Genomic DNA, 17,242 nt, shown 5'->3' on the forward strand with positions numbered 1-17,242 from the left:
TCAATCACAAAAGCCGTCAGCCTCCACCAAAAGCTATCTTGATGCAGAAAATATCAATGAACAATATGTCAATCGTCAGCAGAGGCCTAAAAATACTCATCAGGTAAATCATACTCAATTTACTCCAAGGATGAATATTAGTAGAAACTTCAACCAACATGTAAACAATGCCAAAATATTCTATGATCGTAGGAACTTATTTAATGGGAAATGTTTTCCATGTCATAACTTTGGGCATAACGCTACTTAATGTGTTGCTTACAAACCAATCATGACTAGAGAAGCATGAAATTAGAGTGTAACTGGAATCAAGAAGAGTTCCTATAATAAATTTTCTCCTCTTGAAGATGAAATTGAATGTTCAATTTGTAACAACTTTAGTCATGAAGAATCTGAATGCAGGAGGAAATTTCGGCCAACACTTCAAAAAGAGAAATCATCATTAAATTCCAAGATACAGTGAAAGGAGGAATCTCAATCAGAAAGATGTGGCATATCTCTATATGTAGAAGGATAGGAGAATCGGTGGTACATCGATAGTGGATGCTCCAAACACATGACAGGTCATAAAGAGAAACTTCATCCTTATAATGCCTTAGAAAAGGAAAAGAATGTTTCATTTGGAAATGACATACCAGCTGTCATTAAAGGTAAAGGTTCTATTTTCTTGAAAGAAAAGGTTAAAGCCGGAAATGTCATGTATGTAGATGGTTTAAAACATAACTTGTTGAGTGTCAGTCAAATGTGTGATCAAGGAAATGAAGTTGTTTTTTGATCAAACGGATGTGTGGTTCGTGAGCTTGATACAGGAAAGATTGTGATCAAAGGTACAAGAACTCCAAATAACTTATACATACTCAAAGGAGGACAACAACAATTATATCTAAGAAAAACAGATGAAAATTGGCTATGGCACAGAAGATTGGGACATCTAAGCTTTTCTCAAATAAGAAAAGCATGTAGGCTCAAGGCAATTCATGATCTTCCAGATATCAGCATCCCAGAAAATACCATATGCAAACCATGTCAAGTTAGTAAGAAAACCAAAGTTCACTTCAGTGAAAAAGAAGGATCAACAAGTAAGCCTCTTGAACTCATCCATATTGATTTATGTGGACCAACAAGGAAAAAGTCACCTCATGGAGAAGAATACTTTATTTTATTTATTGATGATTTTTCCAGGATGTGTTGGATAGGTCTACTAAAGCATAAAGATGAAGCATTTGAAAAATTTAAAGCCTTCAAAGCTTTAGTTGAAAATGAATCAGATCGAAAAATCAAATGTCTCAGATCTGATCGAGGGGGAGAATTCATATCAGATGAATTCTTTGAATTTTGTGAACAACATGGAATAAAAAGGAAATTCTCCATTGCAAGAACTCCTCAGCAAAATGGCATGGTGGAAAGAATGAATAGAACAGTTCAACAAATGGCTCAAGCAATGCTTGATGAATCTAGAACTCCTGCAACCTTCTAGGGTGAAGCTGCATTTGCTGCCATGACTATTCTCAAGAAAGAGAATGTTCAGGTAAATAGAAATCAAACTCCATATGAAATTTGGTATGGTAAGCCTCCTACAGTAAAACACTTTAGAGTTTTTGGACGCAAATGTTTCATCAAAAGGACTGATGAAAAACTTGGTATGTTTGAACCCAGAGTAGACGAAGGAATTCTTCTTGGTTATTCATCCATAAATAAAGGATAGAAATGTTATAATAAAAGACTTTGGAAAATTGTTGAAAGCATTGATGTTGTAATTGATGAAGCATGCAGAAATCTGGAACAACTGAAATCAACAGAGGAATATGACAAAGAGGAAGATCGGGAATGATTTTCTGCATCAAATCAAAATGATATAGAAGATGAAACCAATGAAGGACCAAAAGAAGAATCAATAGACAGCGAAAAGACTGCATCCAGGTATGTTCAGAAGAATCATCTAGAATCTCATATTCTAGGAGAAAAAGGGTTTGGAGTACAGACAAGAAGACTTCTTATAGGGACCTCAAGTTATCTAGCATTACAATCATCCACAAAACCTCAGAATGTAAATGAAACCTGCAAAGATGAATGTTGGGTCAAGGCCATGGATGAAAAACTTGACCAAATTGAAAAGAATGATACTTGGGAATTAGTTCCTAGACCTCATGATAAAAATGTTTTAGGAGCAAAATGGTTATTTAAGAATAAGTTGAATGAAAATGGAGAAGCTATTAGAAATAAGGAAAGACTTGTTTGTAAAGGGTATTCTCAACAGGAAGGTATAGACTTTGAAGAAACTTTTTCACCTATTCCCATACATCAAGCCATAAGGATGTTTCTTTCTCTTTCTAGTTTTAAAAAATTCAAAGTATATCAAATGGATGTAAAATTAGCTTTCCTTAATGGAGATCTAGAAGAAGAAGTTTATATTCAACAACCAGAAGGATTCATTCTTGGAAATGATGCAAAACTCGTATGCAAGCTCAAAAAGGCTCTCTATGGTTTGAAACAAGCTCCAAGGGCTTGGTTTCACTACCTTGACAAATATCTACAACAACAAGGTTTCACAAAAGGCTCTGCAGATAGAAATCTATACACAAATATTGAAAATGATAAACTGCTAACTATTGTTGTTTATGTTGACGATGTGATCTTTGGTAGCAATGAAGAATCCATGAGTCATAATTTTGCTTCAATAATGCAACAAGAATTTTTAATGTCCTTACTTGGTGAACTTACTTATTTTCATGGTCTACAAGTACAAAAAACAAAATATGGTATTTTCCTTTCACAAACAAAATGTCTCAAGAAGATCTTGGAGAAGTACAGAATGGAAGATTCTAAACTAGTATGTACTCCAATTGTAACAGGGTGCAGTCTCAGTTCTAATGATGAATCACCAACAGTAAACCAACCAACATACAGATCTATGATCGGAAGTCTACTCTATCTAACAGGTACCAGACCTGATATCATGCATGCAGTAGGAATTGTTGGAAGGTTCCAAGAAAATCCAAAGGAATCACATCTTCAGGCAGTTAAAAGAATTTTCAAATATCTTCAAGGAACTCAGGACTTTGGACTATGGTATCCTAAAGATACATATCTTACTCTTCATGCATATATAGATGTAGATTGGGCAGGAAATGTCGATGATCGAAAGAGAACTAGTGGAGGTGAATTCTATATGGGTTCACGACTAGTGTCTTGGTTCAACAAGAAACAAAGTTTGATTGCCTTATCTACCGCTGAAGCAGAATATGTGGTTGTTGCATCTTGCTGCACACAACTACTTTGGATGATGCAAACATTGCAAGACATTCAAATCACATGTACTCCACCCATTTCCATTCTATGTGATAATACAAGTGCCATCAGTATTTCGAAAAATCCTGTCATGCACTCCAAGACCAAGCACATACCCATTAAGTACCATTTTCTACGAGAACAAGTGCTTGAAAAAAAGGTTAAGTTGGAGTATGTTCCCTCCAAAGAATAGGTTGCTGATATATTCACCAAACGCTTCCTAGAGAAACTTTTGAATATCTCAGAAAAAAGTTGGGAGTAGTTGCTGCATCATCCTGTTGTTAAATTCAGTTTTCAGAGGAAGGTTATTATACGCAGGTTTCATGAAGTATAATCGCATATACACACGATTTTATGTGGCTGAAGTAGCATATACATTTTTCTAACAAAAAAATAGTGGGTCAGACTCTGATATGGGTTCTTTGTCTGATATTGATGATTACCGTTTGACGATATGCTTTGTCCATTGCTTTTTAACTGACTCACAAAGATGCCTTGATGACTGACTTGTTGACTATGCATAGGTTCAGGGGGAGTATTAGCCTTCACACAAATTATGCATTGTTATAATTTGTTGGAATTATAGTTGCTGAGTTCAGCTATGGTTTCAAATATTTATATCATTTATTGCATAAGTCATGTAAAAATCTAGGGGGTGATATTACTACTTCTATCATAGTCTATATTTGAATAAGTCATATTGGACATATGATGTAATTTTTTTCCCCACTATGCCCGGGATGGATGATGTAATAATTGTTGTATTTATGTCATGTATAAACAATTGATATATCCCCACTTTGTTGGGTGGATGAGTCAAATGTTGTGTATCCCCACTTGGTTGAGTGATTGGTGTATGTATGAGTCATTGGTCTTAGGGAGTTCATACTCGCTTAGTTGAGTTCTAGAGTCATGTTATTCTTTTGAAACATATCTCTGTAGACTCTACATGTACTCAGGTGGAGCATGGATAGCATAATTTCTATCAAAGAAGGATAGTAGGTTGGTCCACTCTTTTCTCTTAATGTCAAAGGGGGAGAGTATTTTGTTTTTGGTGTTACATGATATCTCTAATAGTTTCTACATCTTATAGTAATCAACACCATCATGGTTGCTATCAAGTCCAAAGGGGCAGATTGTTGTCATTATGATACAAGTGTTGTCCTTGATGGAAACTCAATCACAGTTTAGTTCAATTTTGATGTAAGGAAACTCATAGTGTAACAGGTCTATTCAGATGTAACAGGGCCTTGGTACAAAAGAACATGTAGATGGAACTAAGGTCTACTGATCAGAATAAAGAAGTTGAAGAAAAAGGATGGTGTAAAGTAGTTTAATATGTGTATGTTAGTCCACTTAGTCAAAACAACGTATACACGTTGGTTCACAAAACAAAAAGAGCGTATACGTATACATGCACTTTCACAAGAAGAAAAGCGTGTATATGTTAGAAAATCAAGGAAATTGAAGAGTAAACAAGACCAAGGGTCAATACCATGGTATTAGCCCACAATACTGAGCAAAGTAATGCCATTTTGATCGTATCCAAGAATACCACTGGTCCTAAGTGGTTTTGGTCCGAGGTATTGAGAAAGGCATAAAAATATATAAGGAGGAGAAGATCATAAGGCCAAGGTGTGCAAGTAAAATGGTTTTCTTAGGAATACTTCTATCTGAAGTATAATTTCTGTTGCAGGGGTTGTGTTTGTGATTTTATCAAAAATATTATGTGCACCTTGAGTTCAATGTTGGATAAGGATCATGAGATCTAAAATGAATTAACATTGAATGATATGATATTGGTTGGGCTAGATCTGATTGTATACACCTGCTTTATTCTTTAAATGTCGTGATCTGGGTTTGTTTGAAGTCTAAAATAGCAACGAAGTTATGAGTTAATATTTGTAGATATATATGCTAGTTCGTCTCATTAAAAGCGCATATACACAGAGGTTGTACTCTTCCAAGTTGCGTATATAAAATAAAAGCCTATTCTTCAGATCTGACTCGTCTATCTGATCAATTCTATTGTTTACTGCTATCTGTCAATGAAGCCTTCTTAGATCTGAATGTAAAACTGAATGCATAAGGAGTTTGGTGTATGATTGAGTTCTGAGAGAGTTGTGATTCACATTGTTAAGTATAGCAGTTATGACACTTGAATGAAGACAAGCATAGTCAAGGTATTAGACTCTGCTATAAGATTACCTGCATATTATAAGGGACTTGGTTGGCTTTTTTATAATTTTATAAACAAGTTCCATGTAGTGGAAATGTGAAAAAAAACAGTGATATTGCCACCATGTGGCTCTTTTCATATATGGTTTTATACTTTTTCAAAAAATTCTCTAAGAGTTCACAATGCTAAGATTCACTAGGACTTTACAAAGTTTTATTATTTAGTGAAAGACTCGCCAAGATCTTACAAGATTTTATAATTGAGTAAAATATTCGCCATGCCTGGTGAGAGATTCGCCAAAAAATTATACATACATATTATATTATTGATAAAATCGCCTTCCATTTTTCCTATATACCATGAAGATTCACCCATTTATTATACATATAAATTTAGGGCCCGGGTTCTTAAAAATTTTGCCTAATGGAAATTTATGTAAACTCCTTTACGGGCCATTAGACACAGATTTAATGTCTCCCCTCAAAATTCTATTTTTATGACCTCTTGCCTTTGTAGGCCAACAAGAGAGAAACCAAAACTCTAGAATCCTATGAGAACCTCGTATGAACCTCAAGCAAACTTCAACTAGAGTAAAGCGTATAACTCATGATTTCACAGAGAGCAGTTTTTGATGCAGAATTTTTCCATAGCCTTTGTATATTCAAATCTTGCAGACTAGAGACTCAATAATTCAACAAAGTTTCAAATAACAGGCTTATATGAAAGTGGCCACTTTACTTTCTCATGTATATTAGTGTATGCATGCACATGATTCTCAATTTCGCTAAGACTAGAATGACCCAAGCTCAAAGATGGGGAGATTTATAAGAAACCGTGGACATCTTTTTTTATATTATATTGAGGAAACCATGGACATCTTTCGAACTACGATCTATCCCATCTCTCTTTTCTTTAGATTCTTGGGCATGTGAGTTGATTTTTAGCAGAAGTCGGGGAGGTTCTCTGAGTTCCAAATTAATCCTCTGAAACATAGTGCTATAGATATTATTCATATGGAAGGGAGTGTTAGAGTAGGATTTCAAAGATGTTGTGGAGGACATAACCCTCTACTAGTCAGATTCAATTGAAAATCTGAGAACATGATAAGCATAAGTTATTGTATCCCACATCTTTGTTTAGATTTTTTATACTATTATTAGCCTTCCCTGAATCATTTGATGAGAAACCTTGATTTTTATGAGCCATTGTGCATGCCTAATCATGAATATGTCTAGAACACATGCTTCATATAAGACTTCATAATATTTTACAATGTGGAAGTATTTGAAAGAATATTCTCGTCAAATTATTATAGGGTCAACTTTTCTTCAGTTTAATCCAAAAATATTCCACCATTCTATCAACCAATTTGGCACTATGCCACTTAAATTAGTAAGTACATGCTTGAATTTTAGGAGCGTTGTTAGCTCCCTATACTACTAGTGTAGCCCATTATTATTATTGTTACTTTATCCCCCTTATTGTTATTGTCGGAAATAACAATAAGAAGGGGGGTGAATCAGTATTATCAGTTCAATAATTTTTCATTTCCCAAACATATTTATATATGCCACGTCAGTGAAGTGAAATAGCATGCAAACACTACTGTTATTAGAGAAACCAATGTATACACAAAGAACTTATGATTTAATCAATTGATCTTTAATCAGTGCATCAGTAACTTGTTAAGAAATGCACTAAAAACATAATAAATAGTCACACATAAGAAACACACATGAACACCAAGATTTTAAGGTGGAAACCCAATGCAGGAGAAAAACTACCTACTGCTTTCATCTCTATCTTCTTTTAATAATAATAAAATCTGTTTACAATCTTGTACTAGTGCAGACTCATACCAGTACACAGACACCCACCTGCAGAAGGCTACAACCTTCTCTCATCTTCCAGCTTCTACTAGAAGGGAGATACAACCCCCTAGCTCCTGTACTAGCTGATCTGTTTACTAATATGTAGGCATTGACCTACAGAAGGCTACAACCTTCCTTCTTCTTCAAAGGACCATGTTTCATAAATTTTTAGATTGGATGTTCCTCGTGCACAACAATACAAATGAAGGCCTCGTTTCATCAAATTTTCACACTGGACCCATCATAAAATTTGAAACTCAAACTGGATCAACCAACAATCAGTTAATCTGAACAATTAGATCACTATCACCAGAACATTGTGCTAAACCCAAAAACCTGCATCATCATTCAGAACTAGCTGTAACCTCAAAAATCATGCATCAGAATGTATACGCTATTTTACTGAACCCAAACTGCATGTATATGCTACTACCTTTAACCAAACCTGAATATACCCTCAAAACTACTGAAACATAAAACTTCTGAATCAAGTCTGAATTTTAGGAGTGTTGTTAGGTCACTATAATACTAGTGTAGCCCATTATTCTTATTGTTAGTTTATCCCCCTTATTGTTATTTTTGGAAATAATACTGAGAGGTGGGGTGAATCAGTATTATCATTTCAATAATTTTTTATTTCCCAAACATATTTATATATGCTACTTCAAAGAAGTGAACTAGCGTGTACGCGCTACTGTTATTAGAGAAACCAGTGTATACCTAGAGAACTTATGATTTAATCAATTGATATTTAATCAGTGCATCAATAAATTGTTAAGTAGTGCAGTAAAAACATAATAAACAATCACACATAAGCAACACACATGAACAACAAGATTTTAAGGTGGAAACCTAATGCAGGAGAAAAACCACCTGCTGCTATCATCTTTGTCTTCTTTTAATAATAAGAAAATCTGTTTACAATCTTGTACTGGTGCAAACTCATACCAGTATGCAGACACCCACCTGTACAAGGCTACAACCTTCTCTCATTTTCCATCTTTAACTAGAAGGGAGATACGACCCCCTAGCTCTTGTACTAGCCGATGTGTTTACTGGTATGTAAGCATCAGCCTACAGAAGGCTACAGCCTTCTTTCTTCTTCCAGGGACCACGTTTCATAAATTTTTAGAGTGGATGCTCCTGGTACACAACAATACAAATGAAAGCCTCGTTTCATCAAATTTACACATTGGACCCATTAGAAACTTTGAATCTGAAACTGCATCAACCAACAATCAGTTAATCTGAAGAATCAGATCACTATCACCAGAACATTGTGCTGAACCCAGAAACCTACATCATCATTCAGAACTAATTGTAACCTCAAAAATCATGCATCAAAATGTATATGCTATTTTACTGAACCCAACCTGCATGTATATGCTACTTCCTTTAACCAAACCCGTGTACACCCTCAAAACTACTGAAGCATAAAACTTCTGATTTAAGTCTATATCAACCAGCAATATACTAAACATCTATTGTCAACTTATAGATATTTACATAGGCAGTAGCAGAGATAATCCTTCTTACTTAGAAAATCAATCAATCATACACCAAACTCCTTATGCATTCAGTTTTACATTCAGATCTAAGAAGGCTTCATTGACAGATAGCAGTAAACAATAGAATTGATCAGATAGACGAGTCAGATCTGAAGAATAGGCTTTTATTTTATATACACAACTTGGAAGAGTACAACCTCTGTGTATATGCGCTTTTAATGAGACGAACTAGCATATATATCTACAAATATTAACTCATAACTTCGTTGCTATTTTAGACTTCAAACAAACCCAGATCACGACATTTAAAGAATAAAGCAGGTGTATACAATCAGATCTAGCCCAACCAATATCATATCATTCAATGTTAATTCATTTTAGATCTCATGATCCTTATCCAACATTGAACTCAAGTTGCACATAATATTTTTGATCAAATCACAAACACAACCCCTGCAACAGAAATTATACTTCAAATAGAAGTATTCCTAAGAAAACCATTTTACTTGCACACCTTGGCCTTATGATCTTCTCCTCCTTATATATTTTTATGCCTTTCTCAATACCTCGGACCAAAACCACTTAGGACCAGTGGTATTCTTGGATACGATCAAAATGGCATTACTTTGCTCAGTATTGTGGGCTAATACCATGGTATTGACCCTTGGTATTGTTTACTCTTCAATTTCCTTGATTTTCTAACATATACACGCTTTTCTTCTTGTGAAAGTGCATGCATACGTATACGCTCTTTTTGTTTTGTGAACCAACGTGTATACGTTGTTTTGACTAAGTGGACTAACATACACATATTAAACTACTTTACACCATCCTTTTTCTTCAACTTCTTTATTCTGATCAGTAGACCTTAGTTCCATCTACATGTTCTTTTGTACCAAGGCCCTGTTACATCTGAATAGACCTGTTACACTATGAGTTTCCTTACATCAAAATTGAACTAAACTATGATTGAGTTTCCATCAAGGACAACACTTGTATCATAATGACAACAATCTGCCCCTTTGGACTTGATAGCAACCATGATGGTGTTGATTACTATAAGATGTAGAAACTATTAGAGATATCATGTAACACCAACAACAAAATACTCTCCCCCTTTGACATTAAGAGAAAAGAGTGGACCAACCTACTATCCTTCTTTGATAGAAATTATGCTATCCATGCTCCACCTGAGTACATGTAGAGTCTACAGAGATATGTTTCAAAAGAATAACATGACTCTAGAACTCAACTAAGCGAGTATGAACTCCCTAAGACCAATGACTCATACATACACCAATCACTCAACCAAGTGGGGATACACAACATTTGACTCATCCACCCAACAAAGTGGGGATATATCAATTGTTTATACATGACATAAATACAACAATTATTACATCATCCATCCCGGGCATAGTGGGGAAAAAAATTACATCATATGTCCAATATAACTTATTCAAATATAGACTATGATAGAAGTAGTAATATCACCCCCTAGATTTTTACATGACTTATGCAATAAATGATATAAATATTTGAAACCATAGCTGAACTCAGCAACTATAATTCCAAAAAATTATAACAATGCAGAATTTGTGTGAAGGCTAATACTCCCCCTGAACCTATGCATAGTCAACAAGTCAGTCATCAAGGCATCTTTGTGAGTCAGTTAAAAAGCAATGGACAAAGCATATCGTCAAACGGTAATCATCAATATCAGACAAAGAACCCATATCAGAGTCTGACCCACTATTTTTTTGTTAGAAAAATGTATATGCTACTTCAGCCACATAAAATAGTGTGTATATGCGATTATACTTCATGAAACTTGCGTAGAATAACCTTCCTCTGAAAATTGAATTTAACAAGAGGATTATGCAGCAACTACTCCCAACTTTTTTCTGAGATATTCAAAAGTTTCTCTAGGAAGCGTTTGGTGAATATATCAGCAACCTATTCTTTGGATGGAACATACTCCAACTTAACATTTTTTTCAAGCACTTGTTCTCGTAGAAAATGGTACTTAATGGGTATGTGCTTGGTCTTGGAGTGCATGACAGGACTTTTCGAAATACTGATGGCACTTGTATTATCACATAGAATAGAAATGGGTGGAGTACATGTGATTTGAATGTCTTGCAATGTTTACATCATCCAAAGTAGTTTTGTGCAGCAAGATGCAACAACCACATATTCTGCTTCGGCGGTAGATAAGGCAATCAAACTTTGTTTCTTGTTGAACCAAGACACTAGTCGTGAACCCATATAGAATTCACCTCCACTATTTCTCTTTCGATCATCGACATTTCCTGCCCAATCTACATCCATATATGCATTAAGAGTAAGATATTTATGTTTAGGATACCATAGTCCAAAGTCCTGAGTTCCTTGAAGATATTTGAAAAATCTTTTAACTGCCTGAAGATGTGATTCCTTTGGATTTTCTTGGAACCTTCCAACAATTCCTACTGCATGCATGGTATAAGGTCTGGTACCTGTTAGATAGAGTGGACTTCCGATCATAGATCTGTATGTTGGTTGGTTTACTGTTGGTGATTCATCATTAGAACTGAGACTGCATCCTGTTACCATTGGAGTACATACTAGTTTAGAATCTTCCATTCTGTACTTCTCCAAGATCTTCTTGAGACATTTTGTTTGTGAAAGGAAAATACCATATTTTGTTTGTTGTACTTGTAGACCATGAAAATAAGTAAGTTCACCAAGTAAGGACATTAAAAATTCTTGTTGCATTATTGAAGCAAAATTATGACTCATGGATTCTTCATTGCTACCAAAGATCACATCGTCAACATAAACAACAATAGTTAGCAGTTTATCATTTTCAATATTTGTGTATAGATTTCTATCTGTAGAGCCTTTTGTGAAACCTTGTTGTTGTAGATATTTGTCAAGGTAGTGAAACCAAGCCCTTGGAGCTTGTTTCAAACCATAGAGAGCCTTTTTGAGCTTGCATACGAGTTTTGCATCATTTCCAAGAATGAATCCTTCTGGTTGTTGAATATAAACTTCTTCTTCTAGATCTCCATTAAGGAAAGCTGATTTTACATCCATTTGATATACTTTGAATTTTTTAAAACTAGAAAGAGAAAGAAACATCCTTATGGCTTGATGTATGGGAATAGGTGAAAAAGTTTCTTCAAAGTCTATACCTTCCTGTTGAGAATACCCTTTACAAACAAGTCTTTCCTTATTTCTAATAGCTTCTCCATTTTCATTCAACTTATTCTTAAATAACCATTTTGCTCCTAAAACATTTTATCATGAGGTCTAGGAACTAATTCCCAAGTATCATTCTTTTCAATTTGGTCAAGTTTTTCATCCATGGCCTTGACCCAACATTCATCTTTGCAGGTTTCATTTACATTCTGAGGTTTTGTGGATGATTGTAATGCTAGATAACTTGAGGTCCCTATAAGAAGTCTTCTTGTCTGTACTCCAGACCCTTTTTCTCCTAGAATATGAGATTCTAGATGATTCTTCTGAACATACCTGGATGCAGTCTTTTCGCTGTCTATTGATTCTTCTTTTGGTCCTTCATTGGTTTCATCTTCTATATCATCATAAGTATCTCCTAGTCAAGTATATGCAAATCTTAGAATGTTCCATTTTAAAGCCACAAGTCATGTTATTTTGAAAGTATTTGTTTTAGAAGTTAAACAAAATTGTGATACCACTTAGACAATCTCATTATTAGATCCTGAACAGATCCAGTGAAGGGCAAGAAACCATGGAACAAAATATCTACATATTGGTTGTATTTGGGTTGGAATCTCTACTCTCGTACATAAAGGAATAAATTCCTATGTCTTGCGTAGTGTATGAGACCTTGAAAGAGAAAGTTAAAGAATTTCATTTATAAAGGAACTTGCTTGAAAGAAAAAAGTACAAATTAGTGACTTTAAAAAAGTGTACAAATGAATGAGTCTAAGTAGATCACTATATAATTCAAAATCAAGTTTACATTCAAAGTTATCAAGAAAAGAGACCATGTAAAGGCCATATCAACATCCATGAAAAGCGACAAAACCAAAGCTGAATATATATATTATTATCATGAAGGTCTCAACCGAGAATGTCCTTTCTCAAAGGAATTTTAACATATGGCATTGAATGTGTCACAAAATATAATATATCAGATGTAGAAACCTACTTATATATAAATGAGATGTCATAGAGACATCATGTTGCAACAAACCCATATTATATATCTTTCCACATATCTTGGACCTCTACGTTGAACTCCAAATGTGTGAGTTCGTGAAGATGATAATACATTCTCCAGCGAGGAAAATAAATATTTACATTGCATGCCTATGTTTTTTAGTGTAAAGAAATAAGAAAGTAAATATTTACATTGAATGTTCTTTGAGTGTAAATAAATAATCTCTGGAGTAGGAACTTATTGTCAAGCACTTAACAATGAATACCAAATTGAATATTTCAAAGAATAATTAATTTTGAAATAAAGAAAACATAAAATATCAAATTCTTTGAAATCAAAATCAATTAGAGATAAACCCATATTTCTTTATTCTTTTATAAATTATCTATTTCTTTAGATAAAGTAAATTAAAAAAATCTCTTACCAATTACGTGTAACTTTATTCATTAAATGTATTTTAATCACACGTACCATTAATCTCAGTAAGAAAAATCAAAATCTCAAATATTTGATTGAATTCTAAAAAAATGATGATGTTAATAATGTTTCTTTTTTCAAAATAGCACACATCAATGATGTCATTTACTTATAATAATTTAATATTACCACTTAAAGATTGATTTTTTTTGTTTTACATGACCCAAGGTAAAATAATTAGTATGGAAAAGAAATCAAATTTGAGTAAAAGTTACTTAAAGTTTAAAAGAAAAGAGGGAAAATATGTTAAGCAAAATATATAAAGTTCCCACCATTTAAAAGGGTAAATGGGTTCTACTCTCAGTGGGTTGTTGTATGGTTTTGAGTTGTTTTGGTGGGCTCTATATTTGTTGGTTATTGTTATTTTTAGGGAGCTTTCTTTTCAATGTCCTTATATGACAATGTCACTCGTTGAGATAAGCTAGTGTTGAATTATGTGTAATATTTTTTTTATTAATGCAATAAAACTCTTTAAAAAAATAAAATAAAGAAATTCTAGTGCTATTAAATAATAAAGAATAAGAAAGTTAATTATTGTAATAAGATCATAAACATAAGTTATAAGATCAAAATTATTTTTTTAATTGTTTTTCCAAAATAAAAATTAACATTGTTTTTTATGATTTTCTTATTATTAAAATTAGGCAATTAGATTTAAAAAGAAATGATGATACTACTAAGAAATAAGAGAGTAAAATGCTATAATAAATCACTTGCCCCAAGTTATAAGTTCAAACTATCTTTTCCTATATGGTTAATTTAAGACAAAAGTTAATATTGATAAATTTAAAATAAAAATAAGGTATAAGAAAGATAATAGTCCAAGAAGTCCTGAATCTCATGCGAATTGCGTGGTTCTAATCTGTACCGGTGCTTTGGGCAGGAAGTTGCGTTGTCGGAGAGTGGTTTTGTGCCTTGCAAGTTCCTCTAAGTAATTTAATAGAATTACAACCCTGGCAACTTATGTCAGGTTGTGTGTTTGCAACTCTCTCATTCTGACCCCCTGTCACTATCATGGACATCAGCTGGAATATGAAGGGGATACTTATTTATTGAATGTCGCATAAGGGTTACTCATAGAGGTCAAACAATTATTCGTTAAAAAAGGAATAGGTCAAGCAGAACATAATCGAAATCGATCCCCCATAATGTGAACTGGAGAGTGGGAGCTAGATCACCAACACCAATAACCCTTATGTGGCTTTCAATAAAAAACCATCATCTTCATATAATTCTAGCTGATTTTCATTATAGTCATAGGGGAATGAGAATCGGAGAGTGGGAGCTAGATCACCAACACCAATAACCCTTATGTGGCTTTCAATAAAAAACCATCATCTTCATATAATTCTAGCTGATTTTCATTATAGTCATAGGGGAATGAGAATGAATAGGCTACATGCACCTCCTGAGGTAAGTTCTAAGGGTTATAATTATCTTTGTGAACTTGGAGGAAATAATTATCTTTGTGAAATTGGAGGAACCTGCAAGGAACAAAGTAACTCACGGGCCATGCAGCGTCTTGCCTAGAGCGGTTGTACAACTTCTAAGAAAATATCCAAATCGGGTAGTTCACAATCACCATTGATTCAATTTCCCATTGTCCTACGATGTAGGAAAGCGATGACAAGACACACATGACAGGGCTACGATCGAAGAGGATGTAAATATCAGAGACAAATGGCATCGAAAACTATCAGAGATAAATATCAGAAACTATCAATTGGTGGTTGTCCACTTGACCGGTTTAATGAAACTGATTCTCGTGAAGAAAATGAAATTCTAGTTCAGAAAGCGATAAATCGGTGAATGAGTTTGAGACATTGAGATTGAAACTCAAACAAGGAAGAAGATGAAGGTTAATGAGTTCGTGAATATTGAAATAAGAAAGAGGTTAATGGGTCAGTTAATATTGAAATTGGATGTCAAATAGAGATTAACAGATTTGAAATTTAAGAAAAATATTGTTATTTTTTTTTTATGTATTTTATTTAATATAAAGAAATTAAAAATAAAGTATTTTATTATTGATTTAATTTTGACTGAATTAATATTTATCGTGAATATTTGGTTTTCGGTAGAGTTGATGTTTATCCTTTAACTTGGGTAAAAGGAAAAAAATATCTATCTTCAAAAGAGTAATTTCAGTTAAATAAATAAAGTTGACTTTCAACCAAGATGAAAGTAGGAAATCACTTTTACTATGCAATCTAAAAAAAGGTTTCAAATTTTTTATTTAAAATATTTTGAAATTAAATTATTAAAATATTAAAAAGGGGTAAAATACAAATTATACAATTTTTTAAAGGAATTATGTAAATTATTTTTAGCAAAAACAAATTTTAAAAATAAAGAGTTGAAAGAAAAAACATACAAAAAATGCACAACATTTTAGGGTCTTGAGATTTTCACAAACTGAAAACTTTATATATATTATAAAGATAAATGTTTTTTTATATACCATATATTCATCTCAAGGCAAGTGCAATTCTCTAGATTTTTAAAACTATTTAAGGAAAACTAAGAACAACTTAGTGCATGCCAAGGTGCTCCAACAAGCAAACATGCCATTCACAATGTTTTAGAAGGAAAAGGTTATCTTCTAATTCATCCCTTGAGCCAATATAAAGTAGGTTTTCATCTCCAAACCATACTCTCCAAGTATTTAAGCCATGAAACCCTAACTGTAGCTTTCAAGCTGCTCCATGTAGCTTCAAGAATGTCTTAGTGATTGCAAGAAAATAGAGATAAAGTACAAATGAAGATGAACAAGAGTGAGGAGATTAGTATGATCCTCTTAGACACATATTTAACACAAGATGAAAAAAATAAGATCATCATTTCAAATGTCTTCTTCTCAAGAGTAAACCCTAGTATGTCAAAAGAACAAGCTTCCAACAAAGTAATCCTCTTTCTATTTCATTACTTCTCCTAACGTTTATCATGAACCTTGCATCTCATTTTAGGAAGACAACTAAAACTATAAGAGTAAAACAATGATGATAAATCAAAGGCATCTCTCCTTCCTCTATAAATATTAAATGTAAAAATTTGCAATAATACATGTGTGGGCCTAATCCCCTACACAAAACCTATAAGGATACAAGTAGGCTCACAAATGTGAAGCAATATACTCAAAGTTTACACATGTCAAGACACAAGGTGATGTTGTCCCCAAGAAATGATCTTATGAAAGTGTGCTCAAATGATATATATATGTATATATATGTATGTATATATATATATATATATATATATATATATATATAGATATATATATAGAGAGAGAGAGAGAGAGAGAGAGAGAGAGAGAGAGAGAGAGAGAGATTACTTATCCTTTAATCATGTATTATCTCTAAGGATCCTTTCAAATCAATGTGCTTGAATTAGTCCACTCTTCCCTAGTGTCAACTCTAATCCTACATGTAAGAATCCAAGGTATATGAAAACTACCCCATTTGATCTAGGATTCAATGCTCTCCCACTTAATCTCAAATCACCCTACTCCAATGCATGAAATTCTCAAGGAAAGCAATCTCCTCCATGTGGCCAACATGTATAATATCACCAAGTTGTCTAAAGACATCCAAGGCCCTAAGGAGGATTGTCATGCAAACACCCAACTAAGGTCAGAATATCTATATCTATATATCTATATCTATCTATCTATCTATATATATATATATATATATATATATATATATATATATATTACTTATCCTTTAATCTT

The sequence above is a fragment of the Pinus tabuliformis genome, chromosome 1_2 (assembly GCF_031772625.1).
Source record: "Pinus tabuliformis cultivar Carrire ecotype Pingquan chromosome 1_2, CPIR1, whole genome shotgun sequence".
In the NCBI taxonomy this organism is placed as follows: Eukaryota; Viridiplantae; Streptophyta; class Pinopsida; order Pinales; family Pinaceae; genus Pinus; species Pinus tabuliformis.